Source organism: Bos javanicus, chromosome 9 (genome assembly GCF_032452875.1).
Source record: "Bos javanicus breed banteng chromosome 9, ARS-OSU_banteng_1.0, whole genome shotgun sequence".
NCBI classification, from domain to species: domain Eukaryota; kingdom Metazoa; phylum Chordata; class Mammalia; order Artiodactyla; family Bovidae; genus Bos; species Bos javanicus.
Genome location: NC_083876.1, coordinates 21,562,485 through 21,581,783, shown reverse-complemented (window position 1 = coordinate 21,581,783; position 19,299 = coordinate 21,562,485). Strand labels below are relative to the sequence as shown.

Sequence of the window (19,299 nt, the reverse complement as noted above, 5' to 3'; positions counted from 1 at the left end):
AAAGGTTTTGTGTAGTTTGTGGTAAGTCACTTTAGTCGTGTCCAACTCTTTGCAACCTTATGGACTATAGTCTACTAGGCTCTTCTGTCCATGGGATTCCCCAGGCAAGAATATTGAAGTTGGTTGCCATTTCCTCCTCCAGGGATCTTACCAACCCAGGGATCGAACTCGTGTCTTCTGCATTGGCAGGCAGGTCCTTTACCACTAGCGCCACCTGGAAAGTCGCATAGAATACTGGTGTGGGTTGCTATTCCCTTCTCCAGGGGATATTTCTGACCCAGGGATTGAACCCAGATCTCCTGAATTACAGGTGGATTCTTTACTGTTTGAGCCACCAGGGAAGCTGCTGCTGCTGCTGCTAAGTTGCTTTAGTCTTGTCTGACTCTGTGCCACCCCGGAGACGGCAGCCCACCAGGCTCTGCCGTCCTTGGGATTCTCCAGGCAAGAACACTGGAGTGGGTTGCCATTTCCTTCTCCAATGCATGAAAGTGGAAAGTGAAAGTGAAGTCGCTCAGTAGTGTCTGACTCTTAGCGACACCATGGACTGCAGCCCACCAGGCTCCTCCGTCCATAGGGTTTTCCAGGCAGTGGAGTGGGGTGCCATTGCCTTCTCCGACCAGGGAAGCTAAATGGGGCAATTATCCTGGATTATTCTGTATTATCCAGGAGGGTCCTCAATGACAACACCTGTGTCTTTAAAAGAGAGTGGCGATGGAGATGTGAAACAGCTGGCAGAGAAGAAGACAATGTGTGGCAGAGATTGGAATGATGACGTCACAGTACCAGAAGTACCTGCAGCCCCCAGAAGCTGGAAGAAGCAGGAATCAGATTGTCCCTGAGAGCCTCCAGAGGGAGGGAGTGTGGTCTGCCAGCATCGTGACTTTGGTCCAGGGATACTGATTTCGGACTTCTGGCCTCCAGAACTGTGAGAAAGTAAATTTCTATTGTTTTAAACTCCAAGTTAGGGACTTTCCTTGGTTGTCTAGTGGATAATACTTTGTGCTCCCAATGCAGGGGACCTGGGTTCAATCCCTGATCAGGGAACTACGATCCCACATACCATAACTCTGCCTGGGTGCCTCAACCACTGAGACTGTACTCCACAACTAGAGAAGCCCATGTACCACAACAAAGACCCAGCAGAGCCAAAAAAAAGATAATAATAATAATAAAGTCAGATGACTGTACAACTCAGTGAATACACTAGAAACTATTGAACTATATTTTTAAAGTGTAAATTCATAGTACCTCAATGATAGCTCAATAAAGCTGTTCTTTAAGATAACTAAATAAACAAACCCCAAGTTAAACAGCAGCCACAGGAAACTAATACAACTAGAAAATCTAAAATGTATGTCTGTAATTATCACTCCCTTTCTGTGCCAAATCTACAAAAACCAAAGACCTCTGGACATCTTTACCAGCTTTCCCATTTAACATTTGAGCAAGCATCTATTAATTTCATGGCTGCAGTCACCATATGTCATTTAATTCTCATTTAATACTCACTCTGACCTGATGAAATATTTTGTTGTCCTCACATTAGAAGAAGGGACCTGAGATACAAAAAATTTAAGTAGCTTGCCCAAGGTTGTAAAGATGTTACAGGCTAGAGCTGGGATTTGGGTCCCAGTGTAGTCTGGCTTCAGACCAGTCACTAAGGGCAGTGCTCTGCAGCCTCAAATTAGCAGATGTCTCAGGCTACTCAGAGCCTGTCCCACATCCATACACCAGTGTCCAGGCTCTCTCAGAATGGATCACTTTAGTTGGATTCAGAAAACCTTTACAGAACCCCTACAGCCTGCTGGGCCCTCTGCACATCCACCTGATCAGAGAAATCTGCTGTTCTCGTTCAAACGCCAAACCATCTGAGGCAAGAACATTTCCCAAATTTCATGCAATTTCAGAGTCAGACGCTATATCCGTGAGGATGATCTGAACCCAATCTGAATTACTGTTGCCTCCTAAAAGCCTCATGTTTACTAGCAAACTCTGTTTGTCGAGTGCTGTTGTTGTTATGTTGGCATGGTCACTTTCACTGTGTTGCTACTGGGTCCCGAGGCAAAGTAGAGATGCTGAAACTGAAAGCATCACTCCCTAGTATTTCTAGAGTTCTACCTTCCTTCCATGCCATGTGGGGTGCATATGGAGGCCCTGGACCCCAGCTGTCTCATATTCCCCTCTGTTCTTCCCTTATAGTTATACTTGCGATGTGGCTAATAAGTACAATCGATCTGCTGGGTGCCAAGTCGTCTACATGTGCTGTCCATCTAATCCTTTTCACAATTCTGCAAGGAAAGTATTATTACTGTCATTTTAGAGATGAGAAATCTCAGGCTTAGGGAGGTGAACTAATTTGTCCAAGCTCACATAGCTTCTTGGTGGCAGGGTAGAGGTAGGATTTAAAGAATCAGACAATTAAAATGACTAAATTAGATTAAAACATTTCTTAACATAACCTAAGTTGCTTCTTCAGGTTGCCTTGAGCAGTGCTGAAGGAGGGGCTGGAGAGAACCAGCTACATGGTTCAGGAAAAGCCCCCCTCAATTCCTTAGGGAGCCAGGTATCATGATTTCTGTCTCTGAGATTGCCTTATGCTGGGCACAAATGACTTTAATAATGATACTGATACAATATTTATGACATTTACATAAGTCTTTCTAGGTTACTGAGTGCATATATGGGTATTCAGTCATTCAGTTGTGTTCTACTCTTTGTGACCCCCTGGACTGTAATCTACCGGGCTCCTCTGTCCATGGGATTTCCCAGGCAAGTACTAGAGTGGAGTGCCATTTCCTCCTCCGGGGATCTTCCTGACCCAGGGATTGAACCCGTGATTTCTGCATCTCCTGCAATCCAGGTGGATTCTTTACCACTGAGCCACTGGGAAAGCAGGTTACTGAGTACTTTAGCATGAAAGAGCTCTTCTTACAGGTTGGGGAAGGATAGAACTTCTCTTTCTTTTTCAGAATTCTGTGTTGGGATATTCCCTTTGTGAAGTCCCAGAAATTTAAACCTTCTGGGATTTGCTAAGGCATCACAGGTGGTACACAGTGGTAAAAGAATCTGCCTGCCAATGCAGGAGACGAAGGAGATGCAGGTTTGATTTCTGGATCGGGAAGATCCCCTGGAATAGGAAATGGTAACCCATTCCCATATCCTTGCCTGGAAAATCCCATGAACAGAGGAGCCTGGCAGGCTACAGTCCATGGGGTTGCAAAGAGTTGGACACAACCGAGCATGCATGCAGGTAGTAAGATGGTAATGTTTTTGTAAAATTTGAAAAACGTAGAACACTTTAACCACATCAGTTAAGGCTGTTCTGTCTTTCATATGGAATTCCTCTTCACAACCCTTCATGTTGGGTGGTATCAGATTGACTGTGGACATTTTGGGTATTTGGCTAATGGCAAACTGAAATTAGGATCCTTTTAGTTTGGGTTGAAAGTGAAAGTGAGAGTCACTCAGTCATGTCCTACTCTTTGTGACTCCATGGACTGTATAGTCCATGGAATACTCCAGGCCACAATACTGGAGTGGGTAGCCTTTCCCTTCTCCAGCAGATCTTCCCGACCTGAGAATCAAACCAGGGTCTCCTGCATTGCAGGCAGATTCTTTACCAACTGAGCTATCAGGGAAGTCCAAGTCTGGGTTGGGTGGGATATATGTATGTGGGTTGCAGTCACTTCTAGGTATAGCTAAGTTCTGCTACCTGTTCTCACCCAGGAACACTGGCTGAAATGCTCTCACTGCCCACTCATTTGTGGTCATGGAATGAAGACACTGGGTTAGAGATTGAAATGTGATCTGAGTGTGTCCTTCCAGTTCCACAATTATGTGATATAGAGAATAAACAAGGTTTGAAATATTCAGTGAAAGAAGCCCATTTAGGGAAAGTTCTTCAAATTATCCTATGTGAAAAACTATAGACAAAGGTTTCGGGTCTCATGGATGTGGTTAACTCAGAAGTTCTCTCTTATCAGGAGATTCATGAGGGAGCAATCATAGTAGGCAACAAAAAAAAGAAAAAGAAAACCAATAAAAATACCAATATACTATAGGGTGTATCAGTAAGGCAATTAAAACATTATTTTTACAGATTTTACTTGTTTATGGATTTTATTTAGTGATGTTTGTCATTTTTTAAAAAAAAAAGTTATTTTATTTTGGATGCACTGGGTTTTTGCTGCTGTATGAGGGCTTTCTCTAGCTGCAGTGAGCAGGGGCTTCTCTCTAGTTGCAGCACATGGGCTTCTCATTGTGGTGGCTTCTTTTGTTGTGGAGCACAGTCTTCAGGTTCATGGGCTTCAGTATTTGTGTTGCACAGGCTTAGTTGACCCACAACATGTGGGATCTTCCTGGACCAGGGATTGAACCCATGTCCTCTGAATTGGCAGGCAGATTCTCTACCACTGGACCACCAGGGAAGTCCCTTGTTGGCTTTTTAAGTGCACAATTTGTGGTGATTTATTTTTATTATTCTGACTAGTCACATTTGTATTTATTATTTTACGCTCTTTCTATTACATGGAAAAGGGCTCCTGTAAGTGTATAAACTTCAGCTCTCAGAGATCCTGTATCTGCCTCTGTCATTGTGACCTTTAAACATGCACTAACTAATCAGACCCTTCATGAATGATTGATGGCAGAAGAAAGGTAAAAGAATCCAGACCTATGGGCTGCCAGGGGAGAGGTCTTGGAACTGACCTGGGACAGAGGCTCTCTGCCTCTGGTGTGAGTGATCTGGCCCCACACTCTGCCTGGCCCCCATGCCTTACCTACACTATGACTTTTTTTTTTTTCCAGCAAGGCCAATCTAATGAACAAGCAGCTGTCATCACTTCAGAGCCTTCCCCCACCTGCTATCATGTCTCTTCTCTACCTCCTACAAGGCCTAAAATTTCAGAATTATAGGCACATTCCTTTGGGTTCAGAGAGCTTTTTAGTTTTCAAGCAAATGTTCTTAAAATCAGTTTCATCGTATGACAGTATTAAGTATCCCTTAGTCATGAGGCTTAGGAGATGCAGACTTAGCAATTTTTGAATATCTACTATGTATCAGGCCTTATTTTGTGCACTATATCATGTCTGATCTCAGTCCACCCTCCAACAGAAGATGCTTAGAAGGGCCACCAAATACTGGCTGAAGAAGATTCCACAGAAATTAAGACACAAAAAGGGTTAAATTGTAAATTAGGAGACAAGGGCTTAAAAAATTTCAGGCATTTCACAATCATGCCTTGATCCAGCCCTGCTTTTTATTATTTTTCCCTAACTTCCATAAAATGCTTATTACTACTTTTCCCAATCACAGAGGGCAGGGCAGAATATGCTCTACACTATGCAGGATACAAAAAAAAAAAAAAATAACCCTAGGCAATGAAAGTATGTTCACTTAGCATAAGGAACATAATTGAAAATAAAAGCTAAATGACACCTGGATTTCAGCAAAAATCAGTTATCAAGGGAGAAAGGGTTTTCAAGACAACGAGAACCAGACAGTTAAACATTAGCTTGCATGGTTTGAAGTGTTTAGGTTTTGCAATGGTGTGGTTTGGAAGCTCTCCAGCAGAAAAACTATTTTCTTTTAAGAGGAGAGTTCTAGTTCTCTGTAATATTTTCTTTGCTGAAATGATGTGATCCTAGTGACGTCTTATATGACCCAAACTTTAAATGAGTCCATTATTTAGCCGACCTCATTCTTACTAGGTTTTTACAGGTCAGCAATGAACTATCAACAGCTTCCTGATAATTAATCCTACTTACTCAAAGAACTGTTAGTCTGCTGTTCTTATCTATGCTAAAAGGAAGACTGTTAAAGGCACCAGACTTCCTCAGTGAATAATACAAACCAAACTGAAATCCTGCAGAAAAGGCCAACATTATAAGGTCTGAGAATGAAAAACCAGATTGAAAATGATGATGCTACCTTGTTCTCAAGTGCCTTATTTTCTGAAATTCTGTGGTTCGTCTGGCATAGGAATGGCTTTATAGCAGAGTCGGCAGCACAACTAGTAGGGCTGGGAGAGGCTCTCTGGGTGGCTTTATCAAAATGTATGGACATTCAGCACATGCAGTTAGTTACCTGGGTGGTCCAGTTTGAGAAGCAACAGGGCAGGCATCCCAAGTAGCAACTTGTCAAGTTCCCAGTGGAAGTTAATTTCCTACAATTAGAGACTCATTCCTTTGACTACAAATTCTTTAAGAGTCTACTATTAGAATACTACTACAGTCTTTGGTTGTCCCCTACCCCAAAGCCATGACAAGCGTCTGATAGAAGGAGGGGAGAGAGGCAGATTTTCACAACTGATGCAGAGGATCCCAGGAAGAAGAAAGGTGATGGAATAGTAAGCTTGCTATGGCAGAGGAAGTAGGGAGTTAAAGCTGCTCTCATCTAGCAATTTGTAAGTAGGTCGTTGGAACATATGGGTCTTAACATGTTCCTAGATTGTGGGTGTGTGTGTGTGTGCATGTAAAATGAAAAGGCTCACTATTAGATTCTGCCTCTCGTCAGCACAGTACAGCAAAGTTCCTCAGGCAAGGGCATGATTTATAATTAAAGGATTTCTGCATTTGCTAATTGCCCATGGCATGTACCCTTTCTTTCCAAGGCAAGCTTCTGAATTTCAATGATAATTTATTATAAATCTATTTCTCATCAGGTCAGAGACTACCCCAAATAGCAGATTAAATTCAAGCTGCTCAAGCAGATATGGATAGAGAGACTCGTTTAGATGACCTTCTCTAAGAGAGGTCATTATATCCTATATTAGGCAAAATGAAACATAAACATGTCATTTGACCCAAGGCACAATACATTTTTTATCACTCACTATGGTGAAGTGGAGGAGGGCCTGGCAACCTGGAGGAGGGCATGGCAACCCACTTCAGTATTCCTGCCTGGAGAATCCCCATGGACAGAGAAGCCTGGCAGGCTACAGTTCATGAGGTCGTAAAAAGTCGGACATGACTGAGTGACTAAATACAAGGTGATAATGCAAGTTTTTGAATATTTAGTTGTAGGGTGGTGACTTTTGTACATTAAACCAAATGAAGGTCAGATTGCATTGTCAAGAAGCTCAACAAAACTAGTATCATCACCTCAGAAGAGCAAAGAAAGTCTCAGAAGAAATGAAGACTAAATAGACACAGAATTTAATATTTCCTTCCCTTCATGCTACTTTTTTGGTAGCTATTCTGAACCCATTTATAAATGCCATCAATGGTGATCCTTCAATGGAGAGATCCATCGATGATATAGAAAAGCAATGCCTAGCTGAAAGGTAAGAGAAAGACCTACTGGTGACCATTAGGTTATGCTCTAATTCTTCTTAAAAGAAGTCTTTTAAAAAATGGCTGGTTATCTGTCATTTTCCTATATCTATGATACAATCCTATTAAATTATCATTCTGTACAAGTTACTATAAATAATTTCTTGAAGAATGGAATATAAATAAAGGAATGTAATGTTGTTGTTGTTTGGTCGCTAAGTCGTGCCTGACTCTGCAACACTGTGGACTGTAGCCCACCAGGCTCCTCTGTCTATGGGATTCCCCAGGCAAGAATCCTGGAGTGAGTTGCCATTTCCTGCTCCAGGGGATCTTTCTGACCCAGGGATCGAACCTCTGTCTCCTGCATTGGCAGGTGGATTCTTTACCACTGAGCCACCTGGGAAGCCCATAGGGATGCAATACTTAAAATATGTAACAGAATGCTCTCCTGTCTCTTTCTGTCCTTTCTAAGTTGATCTCTTCCATCTCTATATATTTGAGGACATTTTTACGATGAAGACTCCTCTTTTGGCTGCATCTACTAGTCCCTTGGACTGCAAGGAGATCCAACCAGTCCATTCTAAAGGAGATCAGTCCTGGGTGTTCTTTGGAAGGAATGATGCTAAAGCTGAAACTCCAGTACTTTGGCCACCTCATGCGAAGAGTTGACTCATTGGAAAAGACTCTGATGCTGAGAGGGATGGCAGGCAGGAGGAGAAGGGGACAACGGAGGATGAGATGGCTGGATGGCATCACCTCAAGTGACGTGAGTTTGAGTGAACTCTGGGAGTTGGTGATGGACAGGGAGGCCTGGTGTGCTGCAATTCATGGCATTGCAAAGAGTCAGACACAACTGAGTGACTGAACTGAACTGAACTGTCACCATCTTGGTATTGACCAGGGGTTTCTTGGATCACTATTGTTGTTTAGTCATTAAGTAGTGTCTGACTCTTTTGCAGCCCCATGGTCTGTAGCTCACAGGGCTCCTCTGTCCATAGAAATATCCAGGCAAGAGTACTGGAGTGGGCTACCATTTCCTTCCCCAGGGGATCTTCTCAACCCAGGAATTGAAACCATGTCTCTTGCATTGCAAGTGGATTCTTTACCACTGGGCCACCATAGAAGCCCCTTGGATCACCATTCATAGTGATAAACCCACTTCATGGTACAATCCACTACTTGTGCATCTATAGGAATATGCATAAGAAACTGAGAGAAAATATCGTGAAGTGATAAGATGGCCTCTGATATTTTCTATTGCACATTGTTCTATTTCACTGATATTGCTGTTCAACACCACCAAAATGATTGCGTGACCCATAGTTTGAGAGCAATTGTTGAAACTAGCATCACCATTTGCCCAGATCTATGCAGCAGCCTATTAGTTGGCTTTCCTTTTTCTATATTTACTTCTTTGATTCCCTATTCCATAGAGCAGTGAGGAGACTCTCAAAAGATAAACCAGAACATATATAACTCCCCTGCACAACCCCTTCAGTGGCTTCTTGCCTTCATAGCAAAGTTCAAACTATTCACCGTGGCCTTGACGTGATAGAGCCCTTGACCTTCTCCAGCCTTATCTTATGACCTCTCTTCTTCCTCAATATATTCTGGCCCTCCATAACTTGTGTCTGTACCTCCAGGACACCAGATTCTTGCTGCCTGTGTATAAGCCATTCCAGCTGCCAGGAACACTCATTCCCCAACTTCTCATGGCTAGCCATTGCTTATCCTTTAATTCTTGACTTAATTATTTTCTCTACAGAGAGCCCTTTCTTTACCACCTTTGTTGGAATCAATCACTCCTTCTTCTTATCTATTTCAGCCTATTGTTTGAACATGTACCACATTAGAAAAATCAGAAAAAAAAAATATGGCAGCTAAAACACTCTGATTAACACATAGGATGAGGTGGTGGGAGGAGGACCCAGAGAAGAAAATTGCACAGCATTTGGGGGCTGGTTCACATCATCCTAGGATCAAGAGCTTGGAGTTTGGAAATGTGATTTTATGTGAAGCATCTTGACTTTTAATTTTAGTTTAGTACTGAATCACATTAATTTTGAAAAAGCTACATGTCTCTATTGTACCAGAAGAATGAAGGAAAGGAAGGGTGTAGTTATTCGTAGGCCAACAATTTAAAGAGAAGCTGTCAGGTCACAGAATTGGTGATGACAGAGGAAATCAAAGTGACAGACTGAACAGAAAGACAGTGTTTAGGTAAATGGGTCAGAGGCTGCTGCTAGAACCAGCTTCTGCCAGCTGGCTGTTCTTGAGATTTCTTCTTGGCTCAGAACTTAATTCAAGGGTTTCATGTTGTGTTTTAATAAGGAAGATGTTTCCATCCTTGAAACATCTCTTCCCTAACTTTGGAGATCCTTCCTGTTACAGAGATCACAGGTAACCTGCCAGTTTAGTACATTGGCAGTCCTGTTGAAGAGGCACTGTTAACTTAGTCCTTTTGAAGACAAAAGGATAAGGGGGTGGCAGAGGATGAGATGGTTAGGTGGCATCACTGACTCAATAGACATGAATTTGAGAAAACTCTGGGAGGGAGTGGAGGACAGATGATCCTGGTATGCTACAGTCCGTGTGGTTGCAAAGAGTCAGACATGACTGAGCGACTGAACAACAACAACAAAACTTAGTCCTAGGGTCTAACAGTCCCCGTCTCTAACCCAGCAGTTCCAGATGTACAAGCAGATTTTGTACATGGGGTCACCCCTCACCAGCAACCAGCTGGAGGATGGATATACCTGTTTAGGAGTCCAGGAGACAGGTGGAATCAGATACATTTAACTGGGCCTCAAGGTAGACGTCCTGAGAGAGAATTCCCTGAAGCCAGAGACTGGGAGCATCATCTGAACCTCCCAGGGCCTGATGCCCAGGAGAGCACCACAAGTCTCCTGGCCCCTCCCTCTGCCATCACAGGCTTCTGCTCCTAAGCATTAGGTCCTATCCAGCTCCTGTGGAAGAGTTAGTCTGCAAAGTACCAGGCATGCTCTGAGAAACATCATCATGCATTTTCTCATCTCATCTCATGTTGCCCAGTCTACCCTTCCAGTTTGGCCTGCCATTATACTCTCACATTTATTTGTTTCCAGCTCAGCACTGGGGGATTGTCATAGATTTCTCCAAATCTATGACATAAATGTATATGTGCTGCGGGTGTCATATCTTTCTAGGCCCCTATAATTCCTCAACAGGAATTTATGTTAACTCTTTTACTCCTCCTTGCACCCTCTGAGGTTCAGCCTTGGATAGAGTTTACCAAGGTGGTCGGTGGTACTTGTAGTTGCTAAGTCATATCTGACTCTTGCAACTGCCATGGACTGCAGCCTGTCAGGCTTCCCTGTCTGTGGGATTTCCCAGGCAAGAATACTGGAGTGGGTTGTCATTTCTTTCTTCAGAGGATCTTCCCAACCCAGGGATCAAACCCACATTTCCTGCATTGCTGGCTGATTCTTTCCTGCTGAACCACCAGGGAAGCTCATGGCCACATCAAATGAAGCACGGGCTGCTTTTGAAGGGACTAATTGTTTTTGAGAGTTCTCATTTAAAAAAAAAAAAAATCTGTGTTGAGAACAAGGAAAAATATCCATCCCCAGGGTTCCTGCATCTGACCCTCAACCTCCTGATTAAATCACTTCGTTTTAGAATAAAGCACTTGGCTATTTCTATATCAGCCACTGACTTTTCCCAAGGAATGAATAATAAGGAAGATGTGACATTAACTAAGGCAGCCTTGCCGTAAGGTTAAAGGAACACAGACAGCTGATCTCCAGGATCTCTGGACCTTTGGAACAAATGCCATTTCTCCCTAGGGCCAAGATGCTTTGAATTAAAATTTATTAAAAACAAAATGAACTGGCTATTTTTGGACTAGAATTTGACCTATTACCTAAATCCAGATTGAAAATGCTTTGCGAAGTTCTGTTGTAAGAGCAGCCATTTCTTTTTGTTTCTTCCTCTCTCTTTCATTCTTTCTTTTTCCTTTTATTATATATAATATCCTAAGTGAACAATGCAAAGAAATAGAGGAAAACAATAGAATTGGAAAGACTAGAGGTCTCTTCAAGAAAATTAGAGATACCGAGGGAACATTTCATGCAAAGATGGGCACAATAAAGGACAGAAATGGTATGGACTTAACAGAAGCAGAAGATATTAAGAAGAGGTGGCAAGAATACATTGAAGAACTGTAAGAAAAATGATCTTAATGACCCAGATAACCACGATGGTGTGGTTACTCACCTAGAGCCAGACATCTTGGAGTGCAAAGTCAAGTGGGCCTTAGGAAGCATTACTACAAACAAAGCTAGTGGTGGTGATGGAATTCCAGTTGAGCTATTTCAAATCCTAAAAGATGATGCTGTGAAAGTGCTGCACTCAATATGCCAGCAAATTTGGAAAACTCAGCAGTGTTCACAGGACTGGAAAAGGTCAGTTTTCATTATAGTCCCAAAGAAGGGCAATGCCAAAGAATGTTCAAACTACTGCACAATTGCGCTCATTTCACATGCTAGCAAAGTAATGCTCAAAATTCTCTAAGCTAGGCTTCAATAGTATGTGAACCGAGAACTTCTAGATGTTCAAGCTGGATTTAGGAAAGGCAGAGGAACCAGATGTCAAATTGCCAACATTTGTTGGATTATAGAAAAAGCAAAAGAATTCCAGAAAAACATCTACTTCTGCTTCATTGACTACATTAAAGCCTTTGACTGTGTGGATCACAATAAACTGTGGAAAATTCTTAAAGATATGAAAATACCAGACCACCTTACCTACTTCCTGAGAAACTTGTATGCAGGTCAAGAAGCAACAGTTAGAACCAGACATGGAACAACAGACTGGATCAAAACTGAGAAAAGGAATACGTCAAGGCTGTATATTGTCACTCTGCTTATTTAACTTATATACAGAGTACAACAAGCAAAATCCTGGGCTGCATGAAGAATTAAGATTAGCGGGAGAAATATCAATAACCTGAGATATGCACATGACACCACCCTTATGGCACACAGTGAAAAGGAACTGATGAGCCTCTTGATGAAAGTGAAAGAGGAGAGTGAAAAAGCTGGCTTAAAACTGAATATTCAAAAAAATGAAGATAATTGCATCTGGTCCCATCACTTCGTGGCAAATAGATGGGGAAGCAATGCAAACAGTGACAGACTTTATTTTCTTGCACTCCAAAATCACTGGACATGTTGACTGCAGCTATGAAATTAAAAGACGCTTGCTCCTTGGAAGAAAAGCTATAAGAAATTTAGACAGCATATTAAATAGCAGAGACATTACTTTGCCAACAAAGGTCTGTCTAGTCAAAGCTATGGTTTTTCCAGTAGTCATATATGGATGTGATACTTGGACCATAAAGGAGGCTGAGCACTGAAGAAATCATGTTTTTGAACTGTGGTGTTGGAGAAGACTCTTGAGAGTTCCTTGGACTGCAAGGAGATCCAACTAGTCAATCCTGAAGGAAATCAGTCCTGAATGTTCATTGGAGGGACTGATGCTGAAGCTGAAGTTCTAATACTTTGGCCACCTGATGCAAAGAACTGACTAATTATAAAAGACCCTGATGCTGTGAAAGATTGAAGGCAGGAGGAGAAGGGGATGACAGAGGAAGAGATGGTTGGATGGCATCACCAACTCAATGGACATGAGTTTGAGCAAGCTCCAGGAGATGATGAAGGACAAGGAAGCCTGGCATGCTGCAGTCCATGGGGTCACAAAGAGTCAGACATGACTGAGTTGCTGAACAACAATATGTAATATCTTATTCTCAAATAATGTAACAAATATGAAATATAGGAAACCTCTGGGAATTCAACAGAATTTTTGTAATTATGGGGATGATCCACTGACAGAGCAGTAACAAAAAACAGACTTCAACTGACAAGAACTGTCTGCAGAGGATGATCAAGTCAGAAATTTGATTGTTTCATGTGTTTGAATAACATAATCGGACACAGATGCTGAACCAACTTATGCTATAATGATATCATATTTGATATTTTCTACTTAGTTGTACTCAAAGTTCAATTTCTCAGTGCTATTATATACAGTAAAATATGTTGTAGGTATTTATTAGCCAAAACTGGATTTAAGAAAACAAAGAGGAATTAGCCCCAAATGAGAGCAAATTAGACGAAGGCCAAAGATGAACAGAACCTTATGGATAGCTATAAAGTCACAGCAAGAGACTAAAACTGGGGATCCCTGTATTTAAGAAGACTACTGTGCTCTTTAGTGAGATACCACATTTTCCCACAGGCTTTGGGAGAATAACATTTCAATTTTTCAGACCTGATATTTGTGGTCAGTGCTTCAACTAGGTGTACAAGAGCCTTTAAATGGGAGAGTATGGTGATATCTCTATGGGTTTGTGAATATTGAACTTCTGAGTCCCCTATATTTCATTTTTGCAATAACTTCACAATGGCCAACAGATGATATGATATATAGCTATCAGAGAAAAATGAACTGAAGGCATAATTAGAATCTTGTATGGTAGAAGGATGACCATTTTAGATTGTTGAAGTACATTTACATTTTAGATCACTGAAGAACTAAACAGATTTAAAATACACTGTCCCTTTTTCCTCATAAGCATATTCATATTTTAAGACCACATACTTTTAAAATGTGAGCTATATAGTCACTATAGTTAAATGTCCTAAGAAAATAATAAGGATAAAAGTTTTATTGAAAAACTTACTACTATAAAATTTGAATAAGTAGTAACATAACATCCTCATACAGTTAAAAGTAATATTTCAAATTTTATGGCTTGTATATGAAAGCACAATTTGAAATCTAAAGCTGATTATACTTCATAAATTATTTGATTTGAAAACAGAACAGTGCTGGAAACTTCTGAAGTATTCCCAGAAGCATTCAAAAATAAACGAGAGAAAAGTTAAATCGACAAAAAGAAAAACAAAACCCTCATTAATCGTACATAATCAGGGCTTCAGAAAAATGAGTCAACAGATGATCATAAAATTGGAATCTATTTCATAATGGCATTGACAGTTATTAAAAGCTTATTAAAATTTTAAAGCTTAGCATATTCCAAATGAAAACATTATCTTCCTAAATAAAGAACTTTTACTAGACACACAGAACTTATTTAGGTTATTTAATCTAGGTTATTTGCCAGGTTTTTAGGTAACCATAGTGATCAGACCTAAAGGATTTACAAAAGGTTAATAACAGCCGATAGCACTAGATTGATTCAATAGCCATTTATCTGTATTAATGAATAGGGAACGAGAACGGATGTGTGAAAGAATCAACATCTAGAGAAAAAATTAGGGGAGATACAAGTACATGTGTATACCCACAGGTTCACATCCCGCTGTGCTATTGTTACCAAACCCCCTCTGCAACACACATACACACACACACACACACACACACACACTTGAAATCCAGGGATTGCTCACTGCACGGGGATTTAAGAGGAGACGAAGGCTCAGACTACCCAGGTTTTACTGCAGCTTAAAGTGCATTTTGCAAAGCCTCTGGTTAATTTGATCAATACAGGCATTCAAAATCAATAATGCAAGTTCCAGAGTAAATGTTTTGATCAAATTGATCGTTAATTAAATTTAGAAGACAACTAAAATTTCCATTGTGCTCTATTAAACACAAGAAGTTTAACCAGACATCTGGCTGTTTAATATCATGTAGATAAAATATCTAAATAATTAGCTTGTTTTTCAATTTTTTGTTCCAAATGTTTGCTATCTTTAGACACAAAGTGGATTAAGAATTAGTCATGATAATTCAATTTCTTTGATTTATGAAGAAGGTGTGACTCAAAATAATGACATACCCAATATGCAAAGGGTAATTATTTTTCATGTCAGAAATATTTAAAAGGCATTTAAAAGGCATCTCACTTCTTCTAGGGTTATAACATACAAAATAGAAAACACTGCAGTGTACAATAATACAGAATTATAATGTTACAGGAAAGTTTAAAATGAAATATGACTATTCTTATATTTTTATGATTATTCATTTTATTTTTTAAACAATGACCTAAAAATATAGATGTGTTACTTTGGTCATGAAATGGACTAACCTTGCAGGAGTATCTGTTGCTCCAGAGTTCAAAGTGCCTGTGTCATGTACACGCCCGTGACCGCTGATTTTCTCAATAGGTCCTGTAATCCAATGAAGGACAGAGGTAATGTTCCAAGACATGTCAGGAGTCGGAAACTAGAGTAAACTAGACAAGTCACAAGTGCTCACAAGGGGAATCTATTTTTAACACACAGCAAAGTCACATATTTCTGGTCAGTGCAAGTATGTTGAATTACTGCTCACAGAGATCGCACATTGAGTAGATGGAGAGAGTAAGGTTGCCAAATTAGTGCCAATGGAGGGCAAAATAAATAACTTCAGAATCTTAATGGAAACTAGGGAGTGGTTGTGGGACAAATTATCTCAGGTGCCATTATTTTTTTTCTGTTTTAATACTGTAAAATGACTTTCTGATAGGAAGAACACATGTACACCCATGGCTGATTCATGTGAATGTATGGCAAAAACCACCACAATATTGTAAAGTAATTAGCCTCCAGTTAAAATGCTGCTGTTAAGTCGCTTCAGTCATGTCCGACTCTGTGCGACCCCAGAGACGGCAGCCCACCAGGCTCCCCCGTCCCTGGGATTCTCCAGGCAAGAACACTGGAGTGGGTTGCCATTTCCTTCTCCAATGCAGGAAAGTGAAAAGTGAAAGTGAAGTCGCTCAGTCGTATCTGACTCTTCTCGACCCCATGGACTGCAGCCTACCAGGCTCCTCTGTCCATGGGATTTTCTAGGCAAGAGTACTGGAGTAGGGTGCCATTGCCTAAAATAAATTAAAAAAAAAAAAAAAAAGAATGTCACTTCTTTTATGCTAAACAATGACCTTACTGAGTAACTACAAATTTCAAAACCTGGAGGGCAGTTCAATTGCCCTTTGGAGATATCTTATCTAAACTGTGGGTACTTAATTATGTGTTAGCATGAACTCCCTTTTAATGTCCAGGACTCTGGCTGGAGCTGTGGCTTCTCAGAAATCGATCTCCAGTCAGAAGCTTCCATGGTTCAAATAGTAATAACTTTGATAGCTCTTATTTTCTAGCCCCTATACTATCTCAAGTAATGATTCTTTTTTTTTTTTTTTTAAGAAAGTTAAACTTGAATCTTTTATTCCATATTGCTAAAATATATCCAAATGTCTTAGTGCTTAGAGTCTGCAGCTAGTTTTCCCATTCACATTTTACTTAAGGAGCCAGCATTTTCAAGGTGGTGAAATTTATCTTCCTGGAGTCTGGTTTGAACAGTTTTTAAGAAGCCTGTCTATAACAATGTTCATCACCCTAGTAGCTTTCAGGGAAAAAACCTTCATTTTAAATATTATTTGTTGTATTACTATCTGTTGTGTTCAGTTTCTCAGACTTTCTAAAACTCAGAAATGTGCTTTTTGGTTGCTTACAATTTTCCATAGTAATTTCTCCCAAACATCAGGATAGCATTAATTGTACTATTTTATTTCCCTCCCCATTCCACCCCTCTAGGTTGATACAGAACCCGTTTGAGTTCCCTGAATCATACAGCAAATTCCCCATTGGCTATCTATTTAATTGTACTGTTTATTTCTTTCTTTGCAGCAGATAATTTTGAGGTAAGGAAGGAAATTAAGAGGAAAAGATTTTAACAAAGAAAGTTATGGTAGAAATGTTTAAAAAATTCTTTTAAACAAGGAGGTATATGCATTACTGAATCAGTGTATGGTCTAAGCATGTGAGCAAATATACTTTTTGTAGCTGCTATAAATTCACATGGTAATTACACAATTTCTGAATTTGGCATATCAAAATGGTGCTGGTAAAATGGATATACACCATGTTTAATTATGTCCAAAATGTTGAAAGGTCATATAAATTAATGATCAGTGAGCAATATGTCAATATATATGTACAAAGTAAGAGTTGGCTAAAAATATATCAGAATGAGCTGATATACCCACAGAAGACAGTTTTCTTTTCTTTTTTTTTCCTCTCTCTCTCTTTTCACAAGATACATGAATATTTTGGCCAAATTCCTTTTAGAAAATAATTCATTATATAATGAATGAGAATATAATTCATTATATTCATTATATAATGAATTAGAAATAGAATATAATGAATTCATTATATTCATTACATAATGAATTAGTATATAATTCATTATATTCCCGCCTTGTACCTTTCTCAAAGCTTTATAAGCACCACAGGTAAACATCCACATTTTCTTCAGAGAAGTTAAACATTCTTCTAGTACAAACTTGCAGAAGGAAAAACTTGCAATATAAATATGACTTTGGGGGAAAAGCAGTTTACTTATTCATATTTGGTAGGTTTTGAAAATACACGTGTATTTCTAGTTTACATTTTGCCAAATGAATGTGACTTTTGAATGTCTCTTTTGTTTGGAGAAAAGAAAACAGTCTGGTCCATGGGACTTGCAACATTGAAACAGCAAGCGTTTCACCAAGATGTCAAAACAGGAAGAACTTCTGGCATAATCAGCACTGATAGTAGCACAAGAAAATACTGGCTTGTCTTTCTGATGAAGAACTCTATTAAAGGATGATCTGCATTGAGTTTGATTTTAAGATTGATGACATAGGACTGTGTTGCTTGCATATTGAATTTCCAAAGCTCAGTGATCTCTGCCTATGCAAAGAACTGTTTTTACGTGGTCATATACGTCAAATAAATACTCTTAAATATAACCTTAGGAAATGACACTTAGGAGATGCTCAACAGTTTTTGTAAGATGTTCACAGGTGAGAATGTAGTCCATACAAACAATGCTCTTTGTGGCTAGAGGTTCCCTTCAAACTGAACAATTTGTTACTGATCACTGAAATACACTCACAGACATTTGAATGTATGAAAGATTAAACCATGTGGTCCCGAGAAAGGGATGCTGGTCCATGACTGAAAGCAACTGAGTCTTACTTTAACTTTTCCAGAATTAGAGATGTAAACCTGCGAAAAATCACTTAGAATTTCTTGCACTGCACATCGGCCAGAATAATTTTGAAGATAAAATGAAATAAAACATGAAAAAAGTGTTGAAAAGTTTAAACTATAGAAGTTAATCTGTTGATTGCTAACAACCATATAGGTAGTAAGATGCTGGGCTGTTATTCTCAAGACTAGAAGCTATATGATTTAGGATGTCTCTGGCCTTTGATAGGCCTTAAATAAACCTTTGTTTCCCTGAAGAAACATGAGGAGAGTCATTTCACAAGCAGCATTCCCTGGGGAAACAGGTAATGTATTGACTAATTTCCCAGGAGTTTTAATTTTTACATGAAGCCCTTTGACTGGCTGCTGTTCTACTAATAATTACTGGATGACAGAAAGCTCTCGTTTGCCCTGCAATGCGGACTTCTGTGCGGACATGGCTGGAGAAGGACGCCTGTCTGTCCTCCATGGCCTCAGGAACCACTCTGCCCTAGGAAGGTGGTAAATGGCAAGGGTGTGGGGAGTGGCCCCAAAATCTTTACATCCCACTGCTCTGGCGCAGGGTGGGGGTGAGGGGACAAGATATTTCTGCAGGGTTCTGTCACTTTTGGTGGAAAGGGCAGGGGCAGGGGAAGGTGGATAATCCTTGGAGAGGGTAGAGAGAGCTGGTGTGAAAAGACGAAGAGCAAGACAAAAATCTGGGGAGAGAGAGGAACCAGGCCTCACTGCTGTGTTCTAAGCAACGTTTGGATGTGAGCGTGGGGGAATCATTGCATATTTATTTGCTGCTTATCTTCTGAAAACATTCCTGAAAAGACAGGAAGCAGACAAAGCAAAATGGGAAGGGTAGCGAGACTAAGTGAAATTGGGGCAGACTGTGACCCTCCCCACCCTGTTTCTATGTGTGTGTGTGTGTGTGGTTTTCTCAAAGCCTCTTTGGAAGGCTGCTAACTTTCTGGACCCCCCATTCAGGGAGGCAGGCCTTTCTGACTGACGAAGATAC

At 40.3% G+C, this 19,299-nt stretch overlaps 1 long non-coding RNA gene across 1 annotated transcript; it reads left to right on the top strand.

The window, feature by feature from the left end:
• Positions 1-603: 603 nt before the first annotated feature.
• LOC133253723 (uncharacterized) lies at positions 604-17,923 on the top strand. The gene is made up of 2 exons (XR_009738399.1): positions 604-933; positions 17,756-17,923. It is a non-coding gene; the product is annotated as an uncharacterized LOC133253723 (long non-coding RNA).
• Positions 17,924-19,299: the final 1,376 nt, after the last annotated feature.